The following is a 10726-nucleotide window of genomic DNA, read 5'->3' as shown; positions in this document are numbered from 1 at the left end:
GTGCCCCTGCATCACCCCCTCCCCCCTCCTTGCCCCCCCCTCCCCGCCACACATGCTTCCTGCTCATCAGCTCACCTCTTCTCCCACATCCACAAACCCAGATCAGCCACTGAAATCCTATGTGTTCCAATGCTCAGCTTTCCAGGAGGCGGCTGGGAGGCCCCACCCTGATCGACAGGACCTCCATGCCTGGCTTGGGGTGGCCGAGAGCAAGGTGACCTACCCAGAGGTGTGGCGGTCAGGGCCTGCAGACGTCAGGAGGCACAGGTGCCCCCGTATTGGCCCACAGCCCCTCAGGCCTGGGAGAAGAGGGCTCGGCCAGCATTGTTAGTCTCCAACAACGTTTCAGTATGAATCACTTGAGCTGCGTTTCTGCTCATTTCCTGGAGAAAGCAGAAGTGGAGAGTCAGCAGATGCCTGTTCTCCCCATTACCCAGACAGCGACAGAACTGCCTGGGTTCTGGTGGGTGACTCGGGCCCTGGAGAGGCATGAGGGGCCCCTCGGGGGACTATGCTCAGTGGTCAAGCAGTGCTGGCCATGGCCAAGGGCCAAAAGGAACAGCTAGTAAGTCGTGGGTACAGAATTCAGCCTTGTGCTATTTGGTTGGACTTTCCCATTTTTCCTTGATCCCGCCTATCCTCTCTGAGCCTTTGGTAAAATACAGATAATAACGGTGTTTAGGTGAATTTAGTCAGAGATGTGTCTAAAGTGCCCAGAGAGAGCCTCTCACTGAGGATTTCTTCCTCCTCCATCCTCAGCCCGAAGTTTTACCACTGATCAAGGGAGTCCTCCAAGGTCAGATGGCCAAATATGGGTGACATTCAAGTAATGATGACAGAAAAGTTTTTTTTTTGAAAGAAAAGTTTAAATAATAGGATGAAGTTCTCTGAAACTCAGTAGCAAAGCTCTCTTTCCTTGGAGTGCCTGGGTTTGACTCTTGGTTTTGGCTAAGGTCATGATCTCTCAGTTCTTGGGTTCAAGGCCCACGTCAGGCTCTGCATTGCCATCATGGAGCCTGCTTGGATCTCTCTCTCTCTCTCCTTCTCTTTCTGCCCCTCCTCTGCTCACATTCTATCTCTCAAAATAAATATAAATTTCAAGAAAAATTCTCTTTCCTATAGGTATGTTAGGTTGAGCCATTTCACATCATCTATCCATAATGTCCCCCATGTAGCATCAGCCAGTGTGCCATTCAAACACAGTGCCTTCCTCTGCCACATGAGCAGGAGTGGTGGCTTGCATGAATGTCTGATCCCTTAAAAGCTAGCTTATGACCTCTTTTTAGTTCACAACCAACTGGCCATTTGTAAGTAACTATGAGCAAGAGGCAACGTCCTTTGCTATGGGAGGCAAAATGGCCCTGACATTGGTTCAAAAATGAAAACACAGTTATAACGAAGCCTCAACTCTTTCCAGCACACACTTGCCAATAGACAGCAGCCAAAATAGGGGATGTGTCCAGTTGCAGACCGAGGCATCACATCCCCGCTGCCCCCAGGCCCATTCCCGAGCAGGAGCGAGCTGTCCCAGCATCCTTGCTTGAGCTTTCATTTCTCATCCTGTCTGTGGGTACCAGGAAAGCTATGCTGGAAGCTGGAAGCCTGAAAACACAACAGGGGCAACTTGGGTCACCCCGAGACACACAACAGTGTGCTCAGCAGCACAAGATTCACCTTGTGGGGCCAGAATGGGCTCCAATTTTTTTTTTAAATGACAAATTACAATCAATGGTTATACTATTACCAAGATCCATGATGCTACATAGTGTGTGCACCATTATGGGCAGAGTAATGTTAATTTTCTTGGAAGCTGGGACAAGGGTCTTTCTAGGGAAAGACCTGCTTTTGGAGACTTAAGATGATAGGTCATCAGAGGCTGGGCTCCTGGGTTGAAAATCCTAGGTGATGTTTTGACTACTACTCAAAGACAATTAGCATCTTTAAGTCATTTCTTATTCGTGGTATGGAACTAGCGTGATGTCATAAGGAACAAGTCAAGTAATATTTGGAAGGGGTTCTTTAAACACTAGAAAGAGCTGTACAAGTATGAGTTGTTATTATTGAGAAACTTGCCCATGCTCGGACACTGCAGGAGCCAGGGCAGCTAGGAACTGCTCGTGTAAATGTGTATTTTTGTTGAAGGGAAATGTGAGGTTCTGTGATTTTTTTCAAATGTCCAAAAATAGCAATTATACTTCTGCTTCCATTTATGACAATGTAACTTACAGAACATACCCTCCCATTGAAAGTAACTCTAAATACAGAAGACAACTGTTTTCACATTCGGAATAGCAGGCAGAACAAGACTATAGTCCTTGAGATGAGAAAACACAATATGGGACCCCCACCGTTGCCCTGGCTTCCTTCCTATGGCTATTTCCTGACAAGATGCAGGCAAGCAGAGGCCCAGGAGCAGTAATCTCCCTGAACTAAAAATGTGTAAGAGTAAAGGGGCTGGAATTTTCAGCGCACAGTTCTGAGAAGAATGTGTTTTGTGGGAACTCATTGTATGTGTCCTTGGCCAAGGCTTGCCCTTGCATGTGTGGGGTAAAACTCCAAAAGGCCTAGCAGAGATCACCTGCCCCAATGCTGAGAGCTGAATGGAGGTCACAAAGACTGAGCAGTGCTATGAATGTTAGAGTTACATCTCATCTAGACTGGGAAGACATCACTGAGCATCTTGTGAATTCATCTCACACTCCAGAAAGGCCACAAAGAAAAGTAAAAACTGCACATAAGAGTAAGAGCCATGAACTAGGAACAAGCTCAAAACTGAAACAGAAGATCTCTTGGGAGTCTGAGTGGTTCAGTCAGTTAAGCATCTGACTCTTGATTTCAGCTTAGGTCATGATCTCACAGTTGTGAGATCAAGGCCCACGTCTGGCTCTGCACTAAGCATGGAGCCTGCTTAAAATTCTCTCTCTCCTTCTGCTTGTCTCCCCTACTTGGGCTCTAAGAAAGAAAGAAAGAAAGAAAGAAAGAAAGAAAGAAAGAAAGAAAGGAAGGAAGGAAGGAAGGAAGGAAGGAAGGAAGGAAGGAAGGAAGGGAAAGAAAGAGAGAAAGAAAGAGAGAAAGAGAAATAGAAAATCCCTAACAAATAATAAAATCAAGCCTTGCAGAACTAAAAAGAGATTCCAGTAATTAAACTGCCAACCAGACCAAAACTCATCACCTTTTGATGGAAGGAAAGATAACGCAGCATCCCTTCAGTGTAACATCTACATTCTCCAGCATACAACTACAATTAGTAGATATCTGAAGAAACAGAAAAATGTGACCTATAACAAGAAAAATAACTATCACTAGGAACAGTCCCCAAGATGAAGCTAGTGTTGCAAGTATGACCCCAGGACTTGAAAGCAGCTATCAGAAATATATTCAAAGACTTAAAGGAGAAGATAATCATAATAACTGCAATGTAGGAAATCTCAGCATATAAATGGAAAATATAAGAAGATCAGAATGTAGAATATCCAATGGAAAAAAGGCAGTCTCTTCCACAAATGGTGTTGTGAAAAACTGGTCAGCTTCATAGGAAAGAATGAAACTGGACCACTTTCTTACACTATCACTATACACAGAAGAAATTCAAAATGGATGAAAAACCTAAATGTGAGACAGAAAACCATAAAAATCTTTGAAAAGAGGGGTAAGCATCCAACTCTTGGTTTTGGCTCAGGTCATGATCTCATGGTTCATGACTTCAAGCCCCACATTAGGCTCTGCACTGAGAGCATGGAGCCTGCTTTGGATTCTCTCTCTCTCCTCTCTCTCTCTCTCTGTCTCTCTCTGTCTCTCTCTGTCTCTCTCTCCCTCTCCCCCTCCCTGGCTCTCTCTCTCTTACTCTCAAAATACATAAATAAACATAAAAAGAAAAATCATAGAAGAGAGCACTGGCAGTAAGGTCTCTGACATTGGCCATAGCAACTTTTTACTAGATATGTCTCGTGAAGCAAGAGAAATAAAAGTAAAAATAAACTATAGGGAGCTTCTACACAGTAAAGGAAACAAACAAATCTAAAAGGCAACCTACTAAATGGAAGGAGATATTTGAAAATGACATATCCAATGAAAGGTTACTAGCCAAATATATAAAGAACTTATACAAATCAAGACCCCCACAAAAAATAATCCAATTAAAACTGGACAGAAGAAATGAAGAGACATTTCTCCAAAGACATTCATGTGGCCAACAGACACATAAAAGGTGCTCCGCATTCCTCATCATCAGGGAAATGCAAATCAAAACTACAATGAGCTAATATCTCATGTATGTCAGAGTAGCTCAAATCAAAAACAATAAACAGCAAGTGTTGGCGAGGATGTGGAGAACTTTCTCTCACTATTGGTGGGAAGGCAAATGGGTGCAGCCACTGTGGAAAACAGAATGGAGATTCCTCAAAAAGTTAAAAAGAGCCTGGATCCACTAATCATACTACTGGGTATTTGACCAAAAAATACAAAAACACTAATACAAAGGGATATATGTACCCCTATGTGTATAGCAGTAATATTGACAATAGCCAATATGGAAGCAGCCCAAGTATTTATCGATAGATAAATGGATAAAGAAAATGTGGTGTTTGTGTGTGTGTGTGTGTGTGTGTGTGTGTGTGTGTCATTCAGCCATAACTGTGGGGAATAAGCTAGGAATTCCATGAGCTTGCACCAATGGGTTAAGAAGGTATAAAGAAATAGAAAGCCACAGGGTGAACACATCCAAGATTAGGCAAACAAGATTAGGTAATCAGGGCAAAGCACCCCCGGTATAGAACAAAGGAACAGGAATAGGAAACCTCAGGATGAAAGCATCCAATAATAATAAACAAGGTTAGGTATTCAAGGCAGAAACACCCCCCAACTTAGTACAATAGCAGAAAGCTGCTTTCACAGGAAGGAAGGACCAAAACAGGTAAACAGGTGTAAACAGGGCTGTAGACGGCAGCAGGCGAAGTTGCCCAGAGCAGAGCTAATTACCAAAAGAATGGTCTCTGGTTGACCCTGAGGTAGCATACTCTGTATCTTGTCCCCTAAGCAAGCTAAGAGAAACAGATATGGTGCCTCATGCACCCCGTAAACAACCATCTGTTTTGTATTGACCCAAACCCCTCACACTGAATATCTTCAAAACCCCCTTACCCTCACGCCCATGAGTTAATGTTCATGGTTTCATTGTCTTTTTGTGCACGTCCATCACACTTGTAAGCCTTCTGATCCTAATAACAACGAAGCAAGGACCCTTCCTCGGGGCTCTTGTCTCCTCCCAGACACTAGCCTCTCTCGCATTTTAATCCTGCATCCGCTCTCTTGCTGGACAAGAGAGAACTCCAGACCCAGCGTCTACGCTACATAGCAAAGAATGAAATCTTACCATTTCGTGGATGAAGCTAGATGGTATGACGGTAAGTGAAATAAGTCAGTCAGAGAAAGACAAATATCATATGATTTCACTCATATGTGGAATTTAAGAAACAAAACAAACAAGCAAAAGAAGAGAGAAGCCAAGAAACAGACTCTTTTTTTTTTTAATTTTTAGTGTTTTTATTTATTTTTGAGAGACAGAGAGATAGAATGCAAGCAGGGGAGGGTCAAAGAGAGAGGGAGACACAGAATCTGAAGCAGGGTCCAGACTCTAAGCTGTCTGCACAGAGCCTGATGTGAGGCTTGAACTCACAAACCATGAAATCATGACCTAATCCAAAGTCTGACGCTTAACACACTAAGCCACCCAGGCACTCCCAAGAAGGGGACTCTTAACAATAAGAACAAACTGATAGTTACCAGGGGGGAGGTGTGCAAAAGGAAGGGAGAAATAGGTGATAGGGACTAAGGAGTGCACATGTCTGATGAGCACTGGGTGTTATAAGGAAGTATTGAATCACTATATTGTACACATGAAACTAAGATAACACTGTACATGTTAAATAATAAAATAAAATGAGAGAAGGACAAAAAAATGTACATTTTAGAACCAGAAAATATATTTGAAATGAGAATTTTCCTGTTGGCCAACAGCAGAATAAAGGTTGCAGAAAAAAAATATTAATGAACTTGAAGACCAATCGATAGACATTATTCAGTCTGAAAGAGAGAGGAGAAAAGATTGAAGAGAAATAAACATGTACTCAGTTGCCTTGGGATAATATTAAATAGTATAATATATGTGTAACTGAAGTCCCAGGGGGAAAGAACGGGAGAGAAGAGAGTAGAATTTCTTCAAAATTTTGAAGAAATGTTTGTAATTTCCCAAGTTTATTGAGAGGTAGCAAATTGCAGGTACAATAAGTTCAGTAAACCCCAAAGACAACAAAGCCGAAAGAAAAACCACACTTAGGCACATCATAGTCAGACTTCTAATGATGAAAAACAAAAAAATTATCTTGGGGTATCTGGGTGGCTCAGTCTTTTAAGCGTTTGACTCTTGATCTCAGCTCAGGCTTTGATCTCAGGATCTTGAGTTCAAGCCCCACACTGGGCTCTATGCTGGACATGGAGCTTACTGGAAAAAAAAAAAAAGATTACCTTAAAAACAGGGAAAAATAACATTCCATATAAAGGATACAACCTTAGGCAGATGTTTTGTCAGAAAAAAAAATGGAAGTCATAAGACGATGGAAAAATATCTCTAGCGTGTTAAAAAGAACAGCAATTATTAATTTGTTACTCTTGAGTTAATGAAATCCTCAAAAAAATAAAGCTATTTTTAGATTACTGACACCTGAAATCACTCATGTCCAAAAGACTTGTAGTACAAGAAATTCTTTTGTTTTAAGGTTTATTTTATTTTTGAGAGAGACAGAGTGTGTGGGTGTGTGTGAGCAGGGGAGAGGCAGAAATAGAGGAACAGAGGATCCAAAGTAGGCTCTGTGTTGACAGCAGAGAGCCCGGTGTGGGGCTTGAACTCACAAATTGTGAGATCATGACCTGAGCCAAAGTTGGACAAACTGAGCCACACAGATGCCCCTACAAGAAATTCTAAAGGAAGTTTTTGAGACGGAAGGGAAAAGATACTAGATGGAAACGTGGATCTATAGAAAGGAAAGATGGCAAATATAATCAAACTATTTACTTTTTCTTGTCTTAATTTCTTTAAAACACTGGGACTATTTAAAACAAAAAAATGTGAGACTGTACTTTGGAGTTTATACCATACTTACATGAACTATATGACTGTAATCCCATGAAACATGATGGAGTAAATGGAAACATACTGTTGCAAACTTCTCACATTTTACTGACATAGTGTTTTATTGACTCTGAGTAAGAACAAAATTGTGGTAAATTAAGGATCCATATTTTAGTGATAGCTTTGTGAAAAGATACCAGGAAAGTATCTTTCCTGACTTTGAAAATAAATCATGTTAATTTTATACATGATGCAAAAATGTATAAAGAATACAGAATAATATTAAAATCATTAACATCCTAAATTCCATAATCAGCGAAACAATAACCCATGTGAAAATAACATTTCATTTTTTCCTGTGTTTACCAAAATATATTTCTTTCGTCTTAATTTTTTTCTTAACAAATTTAATATCATGCCATAAATCCTGCTTCATTACATGTTGGGATTTTTTTTCACTTAATTCATCATAAACACTTTCCCATTTCATTATTATAATGCGTTTTTTTACACAAAATTGGAACCAAGAAGAAGGAAGTCTGTTTATATAGCAATGGGACTTTTTTTAAAACCTGAAGAGAAAGCCACGTCCTTACATTTTCACATTCCCTGTGAGGATTATGATAAACCCCAGAAAAAGAGAGGGAATCCAACCAGCAGAATGTACTTTCTTGGAGATGGAGGATGTGAGTTCTGGTGTAACTGGGGAAAAACTCCTCCAGACACCTGGAGCCTCAAGGAGTAATGACGAATGCTGTTGGTGACAAGAGGAGACTTGGAGAGTGACCGGGCTTTGAAATGCTATAGATGGTCAAATACATTTTTTTTATTTTGCAAAAGCAGCTGGAAGGTAGAGCTGACAACTCCACACTGGTATATTGACATCACACTCAGCAGGAGCCCACCGAGAAGATAAAGAAGAACCAGAAGTCATCATTCAATCAAACGTGAGCCATTCAACCCACTTCAGCCAGCATGATGAGTTGCCAGGATGGGTCCTAACCTGGGTTCTGCAGGCACAAATTATAGATAAGAATGCCTTCCTCAAGGAGCTTTGAACCCAAGAACAAGTCCTTTAGGCTTGGCTCATATATCACTGGTGGATGAGAAGATACAGGCATCACTAAGGATGTGAGCTTCAGTAAGGCACTAGTCAAACCCCCTATGATCTCCACTTCCATTTATCTCACTGCCATCTCCTCAACACAACCATATGCCTGACACCGTGCAGGATGCTAGGGGTGATAAGTTCCAGTGTGTTTCTGGGAAACGCATAGACATCACACACACCATGCACAGCCACACACCTGTCATGCCAAAACGGTTTTATTTTAGGGAAGTAGGATTAAACAGCGGAAACTTCAGTTTAACGCTGAGTGCCTTTATGCTCTCCCACCACTGATGCAGTGTTGACAGAAATTAGGTCCTCCCTAAAGAAGCTCAGTTTTAGGGGGGTTCTCATGAGACTGGAGAGAGGATATCAGTGAGGAGCAGGCTTAGCAGGGTGATGGAGTGCGGTTTCTGGCAATAAGGAAGGTGAGGGGGTGTTTTGAAAAAAGCTACATGGGAAATAGAGTCTCCTCAAGAAATGGTGCTGGGGCCACTGAGATACCACCTTACGCCAGTCAGAGTGGCTAAAATGAGCAAATCAGAGAACTCTAGATGCTGGCGAGGATGTGGAGAAACGGGCACCCTCCTACACTGTTGGTGGGAATGTAAACTGGTACAGCCCCTCTGGAAAACAGTGTGGAGGTTCCTCAGGAAACTAACAATAGAACTCCCCTATGACCCAGCAATAGCACTGCTAGGAATTTACCCAAGGGATACAGAAATGCTGATGCATAGGAGCACATGTACCCCAATGTTCATAGCAGCACTCTCCACAATAGCTAAAACATGGAAAGAGCCTAAGTGTCCATCAACAGATGAATGGATCAAGAAGATGTGGTTTATCTATACCATGGAATACTACATGGCAATGAGAAACAATGAAATCTGGCCATGTGTAGCAACATGGATGGACCTTGAGGGTGTTATGCTGAGCGAAATAAGTCAGGCAGAGAAGGACAAATATCATATGTTTGCACGTATAGGAGGATTAGGAGGAACTTGACGGAGGAACAAGGGGGAGAAGAAGGGCGGAAATGGTGGGGGAAAGGGAGAGAGGCAAACCATGAGAGACTCTTGAATGCTGACAAAAACTGAGGACTGATGGATGTGGGGGGAGGGGGGGATGGGCATGGAGGAGGACACTTGTGGGGATGAGCACTGAGTGTTATGTGGAAACTAATTTGACAATAAACTATTTGTAAAAAAAAAAAAAAAAAGAAATGGTGCTGGGGCAACATGGGTATCCGTGATGCAAATAAATCACTCTTGACTCCTGCCTCACAACATATACGTGGAAGGAAGGAAGGAAGGAAGGGAGGGAAGGAAGGAATAAGAGGAAGAAAGGAAGGAAGAGAAACAAAAGAAACAAAAACGAAAGAAAGAAAGAGAAACAAAAGAAAAACAAATAAACAAAACACAAGGTTTCTTAGACTGAAATAGCTAATGCTATAATGCTCTTAAGAGAAAACATTAGAAAATATCTATGGGCCCTGGGAGTAGGAAAACGTTTCTTGGACAGGTCACAGAAAATCGTAACTATAAAATAAAAGATAGAGAAATTAGACTTCATCAAAATTTAAAGGTTCTATATTTTTAGTTTATTTACTTATTTTGAGAAAGGAAAGGGAGAGAGAGAAGGAGAGAGAATGAGACCAGGGGAGGGACAGAGAGAGAGAAAGAATCCCAAGCAGACTCCACACTGTCAGTGCAGAGCCCGATGACGGGCTTGAACTCACGAACCGTGAGATCATGACCCGAGACAAAACCAAGAGTCAGATGCTTAACTAAGTGAGCCACGCAGGTGGCCCCAAATTAAAAACTTCTTCTAATCCAAAGGCATTGTTATAAAATGAAAAGGCAAGTCATAGGCTGGGATGACATATTCACAAAATGTGTATCTGACCAAGCAAGGATCTAGAACATATAAGCAACTCCAATAAATCAATAATTAAAAATATTAAAAATAAACCAATAAAACATGTACAAAAAACTTAGACAACCAAAAAATGTTTAATATATAAAATATACCTATATATGCATATATATTTATACACAAATATATATACACACAAATATATACAAATGGCCAAAAAGGTGCTCAATATTATTATTATCAAGTAAGTGGAAATTAAATCACACTGAGTTGCCTCAGTACACCCACTGCAATGGCTAAAAAAGATTAATAACACCAGATAGAGAGGATTTGGAGGAACAGGCAAACTCCTATATTGCTGGTAAGAAAGTATAATAATACAACTACTTTCATAAATGGTTTAACAGCTTTTTACAAGGTTAAACATACACTTATGTGACTCAGCAATACACTCCTACCTACTGAGATAAATAAAAACACATGTCCACACAAAATCATGCATGAATATTCATAACAGCTTTACATATGGTAGCTATAAACCAGAAACAACCCAAATGTCCATAATGAGTAAACAAATCATGGTATATGTGTACAATAGAATTCTACTCAACAATAAA

At 41.1% G+C, this 10726-nt stretch overlaps 1 protein-coding gene across 7 annotated transcripts in view; it reads right to left on the bottom strand.

Moving 5' to 3' along the window:
* Nucleotides 1-324, bottom strand: part of WDFY4 (WDFY family member 4) — a 290261-nt gene extending 289937 nt beyond the window's left edge. For 5 of the 7 annotated variants that reach the window (XM_077746401.1, XM_077746405.1, XM_077746404.1 and 2 more), the window contains exon 1: nucleotides 76-324. The gene's annotated coding sequence lies outside the window, so the exon portion shown is untranslated. The remainder of the gene's footprint in view (nucleotides 1-75) is intronic. The other 2 variants (XM_077746402.1, XM_077746403.1) reach the window with 1 other exon arrangement.
* Between the last annotated feature and the right edge of the window lie 10402 nt (nucleotides 325-10726).

The sequence above is a fragment of the Crocuta crocuta genome, unplaced genomic scaffold, assembly GCF_008692635.1.
Source record: "Crocuta crocuta isolate KB4526 unplaced genomic scaffold, BGI_CrCroc_1.0 scaffold28, whole genome shotgun sequence".
Lineage (NCBI taxonomy): Eukaryota > Metazoa > Chordata > Mammalia > Carnivora > Hyaenidae > Crocuta > Crocuta crocuta.
The sequence above is the reverse complement of the archived record's forward strand: the minus strand, read 5'-3'. Positions and strand labels throughout refer to the sequence as shown.